Source organism: Prosopis cineraria, unplaced genomic scaffold (assembly GCF_029017545.1).
Source record: "Prosopis cineraria cultivar Desert tree isolate PC_DT_omini unplaced genomic scaffold, ASM2901754v1 PC11, whole genome shotgun sequence".
Lineage (NCBI taxonomy): Eukaryota > Viridiplantae > Streptophyta > Magnoliopsida > Fabales > Fabaceae > Prosopis > Prosopis cineraria.
In genome coordinates this window covers 26514911-26532794 of record NW_026555342.1, presented here as the reverse complement: position 1 = coordinate 26532794, position 17884 = coordinate 26514911, and the positions used below count along the sequence as shown (strand labels likewise).

At 35.3% G+C, this 17884-nt stretch overlaps 1 pseudogene; it reads left to right on the top strand.

Annotated features, from left to right (window-relative positions):
- Nucleotides 1–15761, top strand: part of LOC129285851 (regulator of nonsense transcripts UPF2-like) — a 31542-nt pseudogene extending 15781 nt beyond the window's left edge.
- The last annotated feature ends 2123 nt before the right edge of the window (nt 15762–17884 follow it).

The following is a 17884-nucleotide window of genomic DNA, read 5'->3' as shown; positions in this document are numbered from 1 at the left end:
ATCTCTCTGGGCTCACCATTATAGAAGACTTCTACTCGTTTACTCTTGGAGGGGCTGATCTAGTTCTCTGTATTAAGTGGCTAGCATCTCTCAATACGGTATAGGCCAATTGGAATAAACTCTGATTTTTTGGTTGAATGGCAAGAAGTATAAACTCCAACGAGTTCCTAATAACACCAGAAGTGCTCAATTTAATTCATTACAACAAATAGAAGCTTTCGCTGACTCTAACCAGTCCTACTATTTCAACCCAGAGCCCTTATTTAAAGAATTCCTGTCAGTTTTAAAGAACCCACCAATTTGCCCCCATTTAGAAACCATTCACATGCCATTCCCTTGTTACCAAGAGCTAGTCCTTTTAATTTATGACCATATAGGTACCCATATTATCAAACGGCAAAGATTGAGAATCATGAAGAATTGCTGAAAAAGGGGTTTATCCAACCTAGCTCCGGCCCATTTGTAAGCCCATTCTTATTGGTCACAAAGAAAGATGGTTCATGGCGTTTTTGCATGGATTATTGAAAATTGAACAGTCATACAATTCTTAATAAGTATCCCATCCCTAACATTGATGAATTATTAGACAAATTACATGGGGTAGTTTATTTTTCCAAACTTGATCTCCGTTTCGGATACCACCAAATTCGGATGTTACCTAAGGGTATTCACAAAGCAGCATTTCGTACTCATTCTGGGCATTATGAATTCACAGTTATGCCCTTTAGCTTAAGTAAGGCCCCAGCCACCTTTCAAGCAGCTATGAACAATTTATTGGGCCCTTATTTGCGAAAATTTGTATCGGTATGTTTTGATGACATATTGGTGTATTGTTCTCCTTTTCATCAGCACCAGCATCACTTGCGCTCAGTTTTACAGGCCTTGTAGGACAATGTATTCTATGTCAACTTAAAAAAATGCTTTATTGGGAGGCCACAAATTCCTTGTTTAGGATACAAAATTTCTACCCAAGGAGTTGTAGTTGAGGCAAAAAAAGGTGGAGGCCGTACATGAATGGCCTCTTCCTAAAAATGTGAAAGAGTTGTGTGGGTTTTTGGGCTTGCAGGGTATTATTGGCATTTTGTAAAAGATTTCGGCATTATTGCCTACCCACTTACTGAATTGATTAAGAAGGATGCCTTTTTATGACCTGAACAAGCTCAAAAAGCCTTTAACCACCTCAAGCTTGCATTAATGATGGCATCCATTTTACAGCTGCCCAATTTTGAGGAGGAATTCACAATTGAATGTGATGTGTCAATTGAAGGGATTGGGATCCATTGTAATGCAAAATAACCACCCTATTGCTTACTTTAGTAAAGGGTTTTCTGTCTCTAACCATTACAAATCTACGTATGATTGTGAATTCTTAGCATTAGTTCTTTCAATACAAAAATGGTGCCATTACCTCTTAGGGAGGCATTTCTTTGTAAGAGCAGATGATGTTAGCCTTCAATATTTACTACAACAGTGCATTATGACTAATACTCTATTAGTCTGACCATCAAGCTCTTACGTTTTAATTTCATCCACAAAGCAGGTGTGGATAATAATAGAGCTGACGCCTTGTCAATATGACTCCAACATGCAAATTTTTTCCAAATGGTAGTACCCTTCGCCTCTGAATTGCAAGATTTCTCCTCCGAATTGGCTCTAGATCCTTTCACCAATGCAATAATGTTGGATTTGCAAAGGGACTCGTCATCACGGTTAAGATTCAATGTGTGTTAAACCATCGCTGGACTTGACATAACTCGCTTGAACTACTGGTGCAATGGCAGGGTCAACCTATGGAAGAATCAAGCTGGGAGGACTACGAATTCTTGCAGGCTCAATTTCCCTCTTTTCAACTTGAGGACAAGTTGAGTTTTCAAGAGGGGGTAATGATAAGATTCCCTTAAAGATTTACTCGAGAAGGAAGCGACAGAAGATAAATTAAATTAAATTTTATTATTTTTGAATATTTATTTTAATTTTATTTTTGTTTAAATTTGAATATTTATTTAGGAGATTTCATTTAGATATTTAATTTTCATCTAGATTTAGATTTATTTAGATCTTATTTAGGTTTAGATTTTAATTAATCTCATTTATTCCGATCTTATTTAGATTTAGTTTTTTTATCTAGTTATCTAGATTTCATGTGTGTTTGCCTTTATAAATATGACTAGCAACTCAGAAGGTAGCGTATCATTATCAATAAAATAGTTCTTAAAACTCTTTGAAGATTCTCCTAAGCATGGCTACTAAGAAAAATATAGAACGAGATTCTTGTTCCATATTATCTTAATAGAATTGTTCTTCCTTTGAGCTTTCTAACATGTGATGTGTCACATTTGCTTAATTTTATTATATATGAAATAGTATCTAATAGTGGCATCAAATCTTTTCTCCTGTTCCTGCATCTATTCACTGACCTCAAGAATTTTGGCTTTTCAAGGAGCCAGTGCCTGAATCAGACAAGGGTCAACCAGTTACCCAAGAAAGTGGAGACATCTCCATGGAGTCCAATGTGTTGCCAGAGCCAGAAACAGCAGAAAGAGTGAAGGATAAGGATGATAAAGAAAAGTCTAAAGACTTAGACAAAGAGAAGGGAAAAGAAAAAGACAATGACAAAAAGGGGAAAATGAAAAGGAGAATCTTAGAAATCTTGAAGGGACTAGTTTGGATGCTTTGTTGCAGAGGCTGCCTGGTTGTGTAAGCCGAGATCTTATTGATCAATTGACTGTAAGGATTTCTTTTTGAGTGCTATTATTCCATAATTTCTTAGATTTTGTTGTTGCCATCATTGCCATCATTAGTAATTACTATTGGCTTTGTTTGAATACCAATGTCAGGTAGAATTCTGTTATCTAAATTCAAAGTCGAATCGGAAAAAGCTTGTTAGGGCATTGTTCAATGTACCAAGGACATCTCTGGAACTTCTACCTTATTATTCACGAATGGTTGCCACCCTATCAACTTGTATGAAGGATGTCTCCTCCATGCTCTTGCAGATGTTGGAGGAGGAGTTCAACTTCTTGTTTCTTTGTAAGAGCAGATGATGCTAGCCTTCAATATTTACTACAACAGTGAATTATGACTAATACTCTATTAGTCTGACCATCAAGCTCTTATGTTTTAATTTCATCCGCAAAGCAGGTGTGGATAATAATAGAGCTGACGCCCCTTGTCACTACGACTCCAACATGCAAATTTTTTTCCAAATGGTAGTACCCTTCGCCTCTGAGTTGCAGGATTTCTCCTCCGAATTGGCTCTAGATCCTTTCACCAATGCAATAATGTTGGATTTGCAAAGGGACTCGTCATCACGGGCTAAAATTCAATGTGTGTTAAACCATCGCTGGACGTGACATAACTCGCTTGAACTACTGGTGCAATGGCAGGGAAACCTATGGAAGAATCAAGCTGGGAGGACTACGAATTCTTGCAGGCTCAATTTCCTCTTTTCAACTTGAGGACAAGTTGAGTTTCAAGAGGGGGGTAAATGATAAGATTCCCTTAAAGATTTACTCGAGAAGGAAGCGACAGAAGATAAATTAAATTAAATTTTATTATTTTTGAATATTTATTTTAATTTTATTATTTTGTTTAAATTTGAATATTTATTTAGGAGATTTCATTTAGATATTTAATTTTCTCTAGATTTAGATTTTATTTAGATCTTATTTAGCTTAGATTTTAATTAATCTCATTTATTCCGTCTTATTTAGATTTAGTTTTATTATCTAGTTGTCTAGATTTCATGTGTGTTTGCCTTTATAAATATGACTAGCAACTCAGAAGGTAGCGTATCATTATCAATTAAATAGTTCTTAAACCCTTTGAAGATTCTCCTAAGCGCATGGCTACTAAGAAAAATATAGAACGAGATTCTTGTTCCATATTATCTTAATAGAATTGTTCTTCCTTTGAGCTTTCTAACATGTGATGTGTCACATTTGCTTAATTTTATTATATATGAAATATATCTAATAGTGGCATCAAATCTTTTCTCCTGTTCCTGCATCTATTCACTGACCTCAAGAATTTTGGCTTTTCAAGGAGCCAGTGCCTGAATCAGGACAAAGGTCAACCAGTTACCCAAGAAAGTGGAGACATCTCCATGGAGTCCATGTGTTGCCAGAGCCAGAAACAGCAGAAAGAGTGAAGGATAAGGATGATAAAGAAAAGTCTAAAGACTTAGACAAAGAGAGGGGAAAAGAAAAAGACAATGACAAAAAGGGGGAAAATGAAAAGGAGAATCTTAGAAATCCTTGAAGGGACTAGTTTGGATGCTTTGTTGCAGAGGCTGCCTGGTTGTGTAAGCCGAGACCTATTGATCAATTGACTGTAAGGATTTCTTTTTGAGTGCTATTATTCCATAATTTCTTAGATTTTGTTGTTGCCATCATTGCCATCATTAGTAATTACTATTGGCGTTGTTTGAATACCATGTCAGGTAGAATTCTGTTATCTAAATTCAAGTCGAATCGGAAAAGCTTGTTAGGGCATTGTTCAATGTACCAAGGACATCTCTGGAACTTCTACCTTATTATTCACGAATGGTTGCCACCTATCAACTTGTATGAAGGATGTCTCCTCCATGCTCTTGCAGATGTGGAGGAGGAGTTCAACTTTGATAAATAAAAAGGTTAGTATTATGATTTTTTTTAATATAAGTACGACTAATCTGGGAACAATTTTGTATTTATTTTACTTGTTTTGTTGTCTGGTTTTTGAAATTTCTTACTTTGTAGGATCAAATGAACATTGAGACGAAGATAAGGAACATACGGTTCATTGGAGAACTTTGCAAGTTAGAATAGCCTCAGCAGGCCTTGTCTTCAGGTGTTTGAAGGTATGATAAACTATCAATGAAATATAAAAAATAAAATGGTGATTGCTTTTAATTTAATTATTGTTTTTTTTACCACTTATATTTGGAGTCAATCTTATGCTTTTAGTAAAGTCTAATTGCCTCTAAACTAAGTGTAGGTTTTAAAAATATAGGAAAGGTCTCTGTAATTTAAGCAAAACAGAAAAGATTTCGCTGTATTTTACTCGACAAGTTATGAGACTATTCATCACTTTTTTATGTTTTAAGGATGATATATTAGGAATTGTTTTAGTTTTCTTATTTTTTGGGTGGATATATTTTACAATTGCAAATATCAAAGAAATGGGGATGGAATGGCTAAGATTTGTCAATTACATGTGCAATGCTTGTGTTTCTTTGTGTGAAGTTCGTTTGTAGTATTTGATTTAATTTAGTTTTAATGACAATATGGGAATTGTGTGTATATATATGTGTATATGCTAATATAGGGCAGAAAGAAAATAAATGAAATAACAATATTATCTCACCAAACATCATTTAATTTATCAATAATTAAGGGGTAATATTTTGTATGACTCTAACCTGAGATAATAAATCATAATCCTAATAGAATACAACAAAGGGAGGAAACCTCTGTGGACTCAAAAGGGACGTTAATGACTGTCCATGGTGTCTTTCTTTTGAGTTTCCTGTGGACTTTTGGCAACTGAAGTCGTGATAATCAACAATTTATCATATTGTACATATATATTATATTGCAATCATGCATCATTGCCTGTTTTTTAGTTAATGCCTTGTTCTTGAGTAAAATAAACCTTAATACCATGTTCTTTTCTCATGTAATAAATGTTCCCCTTTGCTATGGCGTTTATTAAAAATGTGCTTTTTTTCCTTAAAATCATCAATATCAATATAAAATACTAAAAGTTAGGGAGTCATACTGTTCACAAGTTGTGCTAATACACTGGCCCACTATAGTTGTACTATATGCATGGCACATTAAGTAATTATTGGCAAATGAAAAAAAAACATTAAATTGTAAGAGTAATTTTTTGAATTTAAAATTTTTTTTAACATTAGCATTGCAAGCAAAAATTAGGGTTCTTTCAATGGCACATTGTATTTGTAGTCATGTTGTCTTGTGTTTTGCCCTTTTCATCCCTTCCTGGATATTTTAGAAGCATCTTAGTTCATTAAAGACTATATTTTAAGTTCTAATAGTCATATGATACACACTAAAGATTTTAGCAAGGGCATTTTTGTCTTATGCTGACGTCAGTCAGTTAGATTGCTCGATTGGTGATTAGTTGGTCACTTGTATTTTAGTAGACAATTAATCTTGTGACATGAATGGAACTTCCTTCTGCTCTTCTTTCTTCTTCATACTCTTCTTGGTTCTTTTTCTACTCTTCTCTATGCTTGATCTCTTCTATCCCTTACATCTTAGTTCCTATTGTTGGCATCAAGTTGGCCTTGCTCAGCCATGGCTGTAGGTTTCTCAGATTGAGGCTTCCTCAAAGAAATAACAGATCATTGTGTGGTTATGATGTTGAAAAATTTGCTGGTTCAGAAGAATCACTCTGGAAAGTTACCCCCAAGTGATCAAGATTCTTAATTTTGGGATAGGTTCTATTTCTTTTTTTTTCCAAAAGCAAGAGGAAAAATGGGTTTTCTTGATGGACTGATAGGAAATTGATGGGATGCTTGAATTGGATGATGGATTTTTTGGCTCTATAGATTTGTTTATTCAATCTCCTAGATTGCCTACGTAGGTATGGTGCCGACTTTGGATACTGGTGGAGTTTGTTTGTGTGTTTATTGAACCAAGTACGCACCGTATATTAAGAAAGGGTTTTCTCTTGCTTCAATAGTTAGCTTTTCAAGAAGGATTTTACACTTCACTTGGGTGCTAATCATTTTGTATCATGTTGGTTGGTGACTTTGGGAAGTGCCTACAACAGTCAGAGGGTTTTAATCCTTAGAAGGCCAAGTAAATTACATCACAGAGTGCAGCTGTTTGGACGTTTGCTTTTGATTGATGGTTAATTGATAGGAGCCAAGGCAGTATGTGATGCCTAGGTCTATTGTTAAAGGCACTTGCCTTTGCACCTAAGGTGTAGAGGCAAGGCGCAAAACAAGCTCGCCACCTCTTGTTGAAGAGAGGCAATGTTGTTATTGGGACGCTTGCCTGAGAGCGCCTTGTGCACCTTGCATGATCAAAAGGCGCTCATCTAAGGGCACTGGTTAAAAAAACATAAGATTGAGGACAATCAACTAGTGGGAATTGAAAAAGAGATGAAGAGGACTGATGTGGATGGGGGTATTGAGGAAGAGAAGAGAGATGACTGACTAGGTATCGTAGAAGAGATTATGAGGGTGATTGATTGGGTATGGCAGAAGAAAAACGAGGATGACCACCTAGGTATTAAGAAGAAAGATGAGGATGATGCACTGCTATAGGTATTGAGTTTACAGTGTGTATATATATAAGATGGGATTATAAAGTTATATGATATAAAAAAATAAAAATATGGAAACTTTTATGGTATAAAATATAGAAACTTATATGACATAATAAATAGGAAAGTTTATTACAAGAAATTATCTTTTATTGAAATTTTAAATATGATAGAGAAATTATTGTTACCCAAAAGAACAATTTTTAGGAAGTTTATTACATTATGCATTTTTACATGGTTGTGCCGTGTTTCACTCAAGCGCATGCCTCTCTAGCCTTGCACCTGAGGCATTTTACAGGCTTTGCACCCTAAGTGCGCCTTTCGCCTTTAACATTTGTTCCTAATAGAATGTAGCAGACAAGGTAAAGCCAGAAAATGTAAGAGAAGGGAAGCTTGTTAGCATGAGAGGATTGAAAATGGGACTGAAGTGGGGCCCAAGAAAAAAAAAAAAAAAAGCAAATGCTTTCTGAAATTGCATGGAATCACAACTAGGGGGAGAGGCAGATCCACAAAATTGGCAAGGTGTTTGTTCAGTTGTGATACAAAGTATAAGCTAAGGAGATTAACCATTTTCTTTTCCTCTAAAAAAACAAGTATTTGTTTCCTTTCTTCTTTGTCTAACCTGCTTTTGGAATTGATAATGATTCTGTAATTGATAACATCTATTGTGCAACTTAATTTCTTTGTATTTTCCCTTTGAAAATGTTTCTTTAAGGAAGATACATTTAAGTCACAATTTTTAATCTTTTAGGATTTAGAGATTGAGACATAGACAATACATGGAAAATGTAAAAGCCCTAAGTAAGAGAACAATTCAATTCATTTCACACTCATCTCATGCCCCCCTTTATTTATACTAATTAGAGGTGTGGATGGATTTTTGACAAACATCAAATTCCCTGACTAGACCTATGTCAAATTCCCTAGCTACCCCTTGGTTCCCTCATGACAAGAGATCTGATTCATAAGTGGATTGAATCATGTAAGACAATAATTATGAATTAATTGTTTTCTGGCTGATTGTGTTCCAGGCTTGTTTAGATGACTTCACTCATCACAACATTGATGTAGCTTGCAATCTCCTTGAAACTTGTGGTCGTTTCTATACCGATCTCCTGAAACTACTATACGTATGGCTAACATGTTGGAGATATTGATGCGCTTAAAAAATGTGAAAAACTTGGATCCCAGACATAGTACTTTAGTGGAGAATGCCTATTACCTTTGCAAGCCACCAGAGAGATCTGCACGAGTTTCTAAAGTCCGTCCCCCGTTGCATCAGGTGTAATATGTATCTCAAACTCATTTTGTTTCTTATATCTGTTAAGCATTTGAATTAACATTCTAACTGATCTTTCTGCTGCAGTATATCAGAAAATTACTTTTCTCTGATCTTGATAAGTCTACCACCATTGAGCATGTGTTGAGGCAACTTCGTAAATTGCCATGGGGTGAATGTGAATCATACCTTTTAAAATGCTTCATGAAGGTTCATAAGGGAAAATATGGTCAGATACATCTGCTAGCTTCTCTTGCTGCTGGTTTAAGTAGTCGCTATCATGATGAATTTGCAGTGGCAATAGTTGATGAGGTTGGTACTTCATGAGTTATTTCTTTTCAATACAATATAATGATGTAGATTTTAGGGAATGCCTATGTTTTTCTGGAAAGACATCCTTGAACTAGAGAATACGAGAAAATCTCATAACAGAACAGGAGCAGAATGCCTGAATAACTTATAAATGTAAAGGTGCCCAATATCTTTACAGATCAGACATTGCTACTCCCTTGAAATTCTTTTGTGCAGAGCACTCGAGGGCTGTCCTACAATTAATTCTATCTCACTACATATGTAAGAAAAGATTTGCCCTTGAAGATGCAAGCATCCCACTCCAACCAGGGCAAAGATAATCTGGTGTTCAATGTTCGTTTGAATTGTTGATGTATTAAATCAAGTACTCTAACTTCTTGAATTAGCGGTGTTAACTGGAGCTAACACTCCCCCATCAGGGAAAAAAGCGAACTTTTCCAGTGAATTCTTTTATAAGACTTTTTCTTACCTAAAGGTTGTGCTTTTGGTTGGAATCATGATATTTGTAGCATGACTTGCAGGTTTTGGAGGAGATTAGACTCGGGCTGGAGCTAAATGACTATGGGATGCAGCATGAGCGTAGCGACTTGCAGGTTTTGAGATTATATGCGCGGCGCATTGCCCATCCTTGGGGAGCTTTATAATTACGAGCATGTAGACTCCTCTGTTATATTTGAGACGCTATATCTAGTTCTCGTCTTTGGTCATGGAACTCCAGAGGTATGATTTTAATTTGTTCCTTTTCAGTTCAATCAGAGTGACTAAGAAGGTTAATGCAAAGATAGGGAAATGATTCATTTATAATGTATTGGATGGTAAAAGTGTTCTCGTTATATAGCTCACAAGACACTAAATGCTCTTGCTAGCCCACATATCACAACAAATAAAGAATAAATTCGTACAATTCATATGCTATAAAAACATACCTGCACAGTATAATAAATGACACTAATAACCGAAAATACCATTCTACCTTTCTTACATAGCATTCTGATTTATTGTTTAAAATATTTTTTTTCGTTTTAGGCAAGAGCATACTGTGCTAAAATTAAAAGCTCTTAATAATGCCTTGGATTTGTTAATGATTTGTTTTGAAATGTATAAATGAAAATTTTAGTTCCCCTCCCGTCTCTATCATCTTTACCCCTAAGCCCCGAGGATTGCTTTCCACCTCCCACTTTTTTCCTCTTTCATGGCATGAGTAGAATGTAAAGAGCAACAAAATGCGTGAGTGTAATAATACTGTGTTGTTAAGCAGTGCTTCCAACATCAAATTCATGTTTTATTTCGGATTCTATTTTATTATTAAATATTTAAGAACCTAACAGACCATTTTGATCCTCTGTACGTAATAAATAGCTCTTTGTAATTTTTTTTAAAATATTTGAATGATGTTGGTTTGAATATCTGACAACCTTCTCATAACATAATATGCATATTATTCTGTCAGCAAGATATATTGGATGCACCAGAAGATTGTTTCCGTATCAGGATGGTAATTACTCTTCTTGAAACTTGCGGACATTACTTTGACCGGGGATCTTCTAAGAGGAAACTTGATCGATTCCTCATACACTTCCAGAAGTATATTCTGAGCAAAGGTGCATTGCCACTGGATATTGAATTTGATTTGCAGGTCAGTCAGGCAGCTCTTTTGTTGATTTAAGTTTTTGTTCGTACATTCTTAGTGGATTAAGGGTTTGTTAATACCAGGTCTGAGTTTATCATAACCTAAAGTCTTAAGGGTTAATTCTTGTTTTGGAGTCTTAATTATCTCCTTATATCATTATTTTTTGGTGTTTATATTGTATTTGATCTATTTTCAAGTATTATAAAGGGTTAAGGTACAAATCTACCCTCAATGTTTCCATGTAAGTGCACCTCATGTCTTTAGATTTTTTTTGGGCGTAATGTCATGCCAATGTTTTTCAATTTGGTACAATGTTGCTTTGTCATTAGGGTTTGACTGCGTTGATCGTTAAATTAGATAATTTGACTGTTATCTGCTTATCAGAATGCCACATTGACATCCACATTGCCTTCTCTTCCATGCCATATCATTTGTTTCTCATGCAGCTCAAATTGTTTTTCCCTCAGATTAGAACTCCCCCAAAGTGACCTATCTCATTCCCTTCATCATCTTTGTCCTCGTTTGCTGATGAAACATGAAACATTTACATATCAAGAATTCCAGATCCTCAACCACAATCAACATTCTAGTAAAAGAATGCTTAGCTCCATAGTTCACAACAAAATAAACAAATCAAAATAAAATGTTGCTCAGGACTCCATAACCACCTGAAAATCAGAAATGCACAGTTGAAATTAGGTCACCAAAAGATATCCTCTTCCTTCTTGGCTCTTCAAGGAGATGAACTTCTTTTTGACAAATATCAAAGCCTAAATCATACATATATATGACCAAGGTTAATTCCATGTTATTGGAGTTATTGATCTTAAACAAAAACCCTTAACCCCATTCTTTGTTCTTTAGCTCTATTTTAGGTTAAAATTAGGGTTTTTGTATGCTAACTCTAAAACTCCCTTTCTTAGTCTTTCCCCCCATATTTTGATGGAGAGAGCTTTGAGATTTGGAAGCTACTTACCCAATGCACAAGCCCTTGAACTTGCTTGCTCCCACTTTGTCTCTCTTGGACTCTAGGTTTTCATTTTGGCATAACCTCACTCTTCACTTAAGGTGGCAGCACAAAATTGAAGAGAAATAAGGATGAGAAAGCTTCTATTCATAGGCAAAAGCCAAGACACAAGCCTTCTTGTGCAATTTCAACCCTTAGATTTCCAATCATTCAAGTCTAACCCTTCAATCTTCTAAATTCTTGCCTTCTCTTTTGCTTGGTTGGTTTTGCGTTTTTCTCCCTTCCTTCTTATCTCTATTTGCACAAAAATCACATGGGAAAAATGAGTGGTGGAAGTTCTTCCACTTGTCCCAGTTTGGTGGCAGAATAATATTCCTTGATTTTCAAGATCAAAATCTAGCCATCAATCTTGCCTTAATCCTCAAGCTCTCTTTTGATTGCTCCAAATGTCACTTCTTTCTTCCTCTTTAATTTCGAAATTGATGCTAGGAAAAGGTAGATGATGAACATCAATCCATGTGCTTGCTTAGATGGCACGATTATTAACCATTAGATTTTGAAGTGCATGAAGTCTAACCATCCATTTAAAGCACAATCTTCATGCTTCTTTCTTATTGGTAAAAGTGTGCTTCTTCACTCCCTTCATCTCTCTAATGTTGGAATTTATGAAGGAAGGAGTGAGAAAAATCATGTATTCAATTTCCTTGATTAATCTTAGCCACTTGATTAATGCAAAATGTGGCGAATTCAGCAAAAGAGATTCAAAGTCTGAAAGAAAGGTGTGTTTGATTGTGAATGACCAATGATGATGGCTGAAGAGTGGTGGCATTGGAGAAGTGACGATGGTGTCGGAGAGGTGGGTCTGAGAACTAGAAGCAATCTCACAAGTCTAGAAACATGGTGCGACGAATCAAGAGTGTCCCTCTGTTAAGATGGGTTGGTTCTGAGATTTGATTTGGAAGAACTTGATCTGGAGTGCTCTCTAGCTGGGTTATCAGGGTGTCACAAAGAAGCAGTGGGAAGAAGGAAGCACTCATTGGCATCAAAGAAGGAAGCATTCTTGTTCTCATCATTGGTGCATGCATGGAATCCAGATCCATTTGTCCTTCAATCCAGATCCATATTCACTCGTGATCTCGTTTCCTCTGTAGCTCTGCACTAAGAAGACAAGGAAGATTGGGGAACTGATCTGATCTGTTTTTTCTTCTTTTGTTTTTTTTTAATTTTTAAAATATGTCGTGGCTGCAAACTGTGCCATTCAAAGTCAAACTAAACAGTCAACAAGGTCAAATCCTAATGGTATGGGGACATTGTACCAATTGAAAAATGTTGGGATATGGCGACAAAAAAACTTAAGAATATGAGGTGTGCTTGTGTGGAACTTCAATGTAAATTTGTACCTTAACCCTATTATAAATAAAAGGAGGGAATTTCCATAGTATGTATGAGAGCTTATCGTGTGTGCAAGCCTTCCCATTTGTGCATTCAATACCTTTAACACAGGTAATGTTTTTGTCGGACAAAATGTTTTTGTCATACATTATGCAAACAAAGAGAAAATTGTTGTTCTAAAGAGCAGGGAGATGGGGCAATCTGTAATGGGAATTTTGTATGTTAATTATTATCCTGTTATTGGCAGCTTGCTTAAAGTACTCCATCTGCCTCTGATCCAAAAGGAACAGAATTTCCCTAATTCAAATGTCAAATTCAATATATCAATTGTAAAGGGTTAAATGGTAATGACGAGCTAGAGATGTTTATAGGGCATTAGGCCCCTAGATGGTGCAAGGCTTCCTAATCTTCGTAATGTGCCTCGATATAGGTTAATAAAATTCTATGCTCATATTTAGTGCCTTGACCATTCCTCAAACGGTATTGTCTCTACTCCAATAGGAGGATACCTGTGAGCAATAGGGGAAAAAAAAATCTAGGCTCATAAGTTGTTCAGATTCCTAAGTAAATCTTAATTAACCAAATGGCAAAGGTACACATCTTAGTTCTAAAATAATAGTCACAGTTATGTAGCAAAATAAATAATAAAAATATAGTCGTACTAAATTATGCTGTCACAAGACTTATGTTTCAAGTTGACTTTAACTGTAGATTTACAAATTCCTTTTCTTTCTGGAGTAAAATTTTTTTTATCACAAGTTGGATCGATATCTTGTATATTATGCATTTGATTCATGATTGGTGCTCATATAGGACCTGTTTGCGGACTTGCGTTCCAATATGACTCGATATACATCAATTGAAGAAGTGAATGCAGCTCTTGTAGAGCTTGAAGAGCATGACCGTATTGTTTCTTCTGACAAGGCCAGTAGTGAAAAACATTCTGACACTGAGAAACCTTCAAGTAGGAGTACATCTCATGCTACAGCAGGGAGCAGGCAAAGCATTGATAATGGTACAGAAGACAATGGAATGCAAGATGATCTGAATGACAGTGAGAGTTATTCGGGGAGTGAAGTAATTGATGTTGAGGGACATGATGATGAGGAGTTGGACGAGGAAAATCATGGTTATGGATGCGAGAGTGAAGATGAGGATGATGATGATGATGGTGCTGTCCCTGTTTCTGATGAGGAAGATGAAATCCATGTGAGACAGACAGTGTTAGATGTGGACCCTCTAGAAGAAGCCAGTTTCGATCAGGAGCTCAAGGCTGTTGTACAGGCAAGGAACTGCGTTTGTTTACTTTCTCCAGCTCATTTCTGTGAAGTTATAGCTTTCCTTTTATTTTTTTTATCTGTTTCATTCTGAATTTTCAGCTTTAGAACATGGTGAAATACTGTCTGGGTATTATAAGTCCGTGTTTAACTTGCAGAAAAGTGTTTTCTAGAAAAGAAAGAGAAAATGTACCAAACATTGCATACAATATGCTATAGCTTTATTATTATTATTATTATTATTTGGGTCTCATTAATTTAGATGGAAAAGATGGGTGATACTGGGTTAAAGATTGTAGTTAGTAGATTCTGTTCATTTTTTTAGATGAAGGAAATTTAGTGGGGAAAAAGAAGTGTGCTGTAGATGATGTTAGGCTGTCAGTTATAGCTTTGAATCACACGATTTGATGTTTTATGCAGGAAAGTATGGAACAACGGAGGCAAGAGCTGCGAGGTCGTCCCACATTAAACATGATGATTCCAATGAACCTGTTTGAGAGTTCCACCAAAGATCATCATGCAAGAGTTGGTGGGGAAAGTGGCGATGAAGCTTTGGATGAAGAGGCGGGTGGAAACAAAGAGGTACAGGTGAAAGTTCTTGTGAAGAGAGGAAACAAACAACAAACGAAGCAGATGTACATTCCCCGAGATTGCTCATTGGTGCAGAGTACAAAGCAGAAAGAAGCAGCTGAACTTCAAGAGAAAGAAGACATCAAAAGGCTTGTCTTGGAATATAACGATAGAGAAGAAGAGGAGTTGAATGGATTAGGGAGCCAGCCAACAAACTGGATGCCGAGTGTAGGCAACAAGGGTGTTGGTCGTGGCAACACTTTGGAAGGAACCAGCGGCAGAACTGGTGGATCACGGCATCGGCATCATAGTCATACCGGTAGCGGAGTCTACTATGGTCGAAGAAAGTGAATGATACAAGATATATTCTGAGACCATATCAGGCCATCCTCTCAGCAAGCTAAAAATTGGAAAGACAGTAGTCTCAGCATGCGAAATACGGGAAACAATGGCAGGATTGGCAGATTTAGGCATTGGTATCATAATCTATCAATGTCTTTTTCTACTTTTACCCGGTGCTATTCAGATACTCTGTCAGCAGCTTAATCTCTTGTTGGTTAAGAAGCTGGAGTTTGTTGGTGAATACAATGTGGAATGAGGCTCAGTGCAGTTGGTTTATCACCAACAGAGATACTGGAAATTTTGGGGCGACGTGTTAGATGCTGATGAAATCCTGTATAACCATATCCATATCCTACGTTCTACTTATTGTATAGCCCACCTTATGAACAGACACTATTATGTTGAAGATAAAGATGTGATTTTCCTTCTGTATTTTTTTTTCTTTTGGGTGCATAACACAGAAAAATTCAATGTTAATTGAAATCATGGCTGGACTAGTAGTGATGTAAAGTGAGAGAATGAGGTTTGAAGACTTAGTCCAGAATGATGAATATGCTAGAATATGGAAGTGATTTTACATGGTACTAATTTGACATTCACCTCCTTATTTGAGATGAGGTTTGAATTCACTTTCTGGAGATTGAGGTTTATGTATGTTAGTTTCCCTGCAATAATTATAGAAATAAATTAGAATGAACACAACATATTACTTAATCAATGCTTGCCTTATTTGACAGTCAGCTCCTGTCAAATTAACTGCTAATAGAATGATGGGATGAAGTTTTTTGTTCTTTAAATTTGCTTCAACTAGTAATTTAGTTTTTCAACTTAATTTTTATTTAGTTTCTTATATCATTTTTTTAAGTCGTCATGTTAGTCTTCTAGGTTTAGAACTACAAATCGATCTTTAAATTAGTAATTTAATACGCAATGCATGTTGATGGGTGGGTGGGGGAGTGTGTGTAAAGGTTCAAGTTAAAATTCATGGAGAACAATTACTTTAAAAATATTTTAAAAACAGGTAAACTAAAGAATGAAAAATAAATTTAAAAAAATAAGTTAGAATTTATCGAGCTGTAAGTCAAGCTGTGTGTTGATAATCCAGTAATTGTTTTGTAGCCAGAAGAACATCTAGTTGAAGCAAGCAATGGAGATCGAGTGAGGCTAATGAAGAAAAACTAAGGAAACTAAGGAAGTCAAATGACTTATTAAGTAGGCACAATTAATAGATTAAATGCTGGTGACCTTGGTTTGCACAAATCATGAAGTAAAGAAGCACTAGTTGTGCAAATTCAACATCTATTTACATTTCATATCTTGACAGTACGATTGCAAGACGTAGAGCAGAAATAAAGCAAACCAAAAACTTCAATAGCATTTGATAACAGTGAAAGGAATATCAATACTGAGACAATGTTCTTATCAAGCATGGGGAGGAGATTTGTTCTAAGGAACTAAGAAAAGGTATTCTTCTGAATGTTTTATAATTCTCAGAATGAACAATTACAAGCTTAAAACTAAAATAATACAAATGTGTGGAACATAAGGAATATTATGCTTGTAATGATATTTGGGAGAACAATTTGTAAGGGTTGAGAGTGATGCAAGACTATGGTAGGGGCAAGAGGCTCGGAGTCAGGAAGAGTATTTCCATAGACAAATTGATAAAAATGAAAGGAAAAAATTCAATATTTTTGGAGATTGAAATTTAATTTGAAGATTTAGAAATATTTTCTTAATTATTATAATTTTTAAATTATTGTTATCTTTTAACAATTATCGTTTTCATTTAGAATATTTTTGTTTAAATTAAGGTCTATAAATAGTGATTTAATAGGTTTAATTTGTATGGTTATAAAAGAGAGTCAAATTTTTAAAAAATTAAATTAACTTCAAATATGAATGCAATCCAACCCTGCCTGTTCTGGTTTCTCCATCTCATCTCAATTCAGTTTTACTCCCCCATTTGTTTCCCTTTCTCTTTTTTATTATTATTATTATTTAATTTAAATGTGGACTTCAATTTCAAAATGCATGCCGGTCTTCTCTTTTACCCAAATTTTATATTCAAAACGCGTATCACATTCACAAGTGACATTTCCCCCAGTGGCTTCTATTGATCAATTAAAAACTCCAGTAAACATAGACAATATTCTGTTATATATATATATATATATATATCTAATGAGCATAGTTTGAGCTTAACCTTTGACAAACAGCATTTTATATACATTTAGCCAACAAATTGAGGGCTACAAATTTATTTAAATATCTACAACAACAACAACAAGTCTTATCTTAATAGATGAGTTGCACGACATCACTATGCTTTATTATCAACTAAGCTTTTAGAATATTGTTAATTAAAAATTTCGTTCAACAATTTTTATAAGTATTGTCTTTGATCTTCCTCTATCTCTCTTTAAAGAGCTCAAAAGTATTTATTTCACCCTCCTCATCGATGCCTCTCAACCTCATCTATATATGTCTAAATAATCTTAAATAATTTTCTATTATTTTTTTCTCAACATTTATAATGAAAAAATTCAGCCCAGAAATGGAGTTTAGAAGTTGACAATGGCCTATACATAATTAGAATGGAAAATTCAGATTTTCTTGGCAAATTAATAAGATATTGGAAGGGCTAGCGGGACTTCCACAGGTGATGGTGACAGGTAAAACTGTAAATTGGTGCACGGCAGGTAAAGATCATGACAATTATTTGCAATAGATTACATGGAATTTCCTGACTCCAAGTGATATTAAATTCTTGGGATAATGATTTTTTTTCAAGATTGTTTTAATTACCAATATAAACTTTATTATTTAAAAAGAAA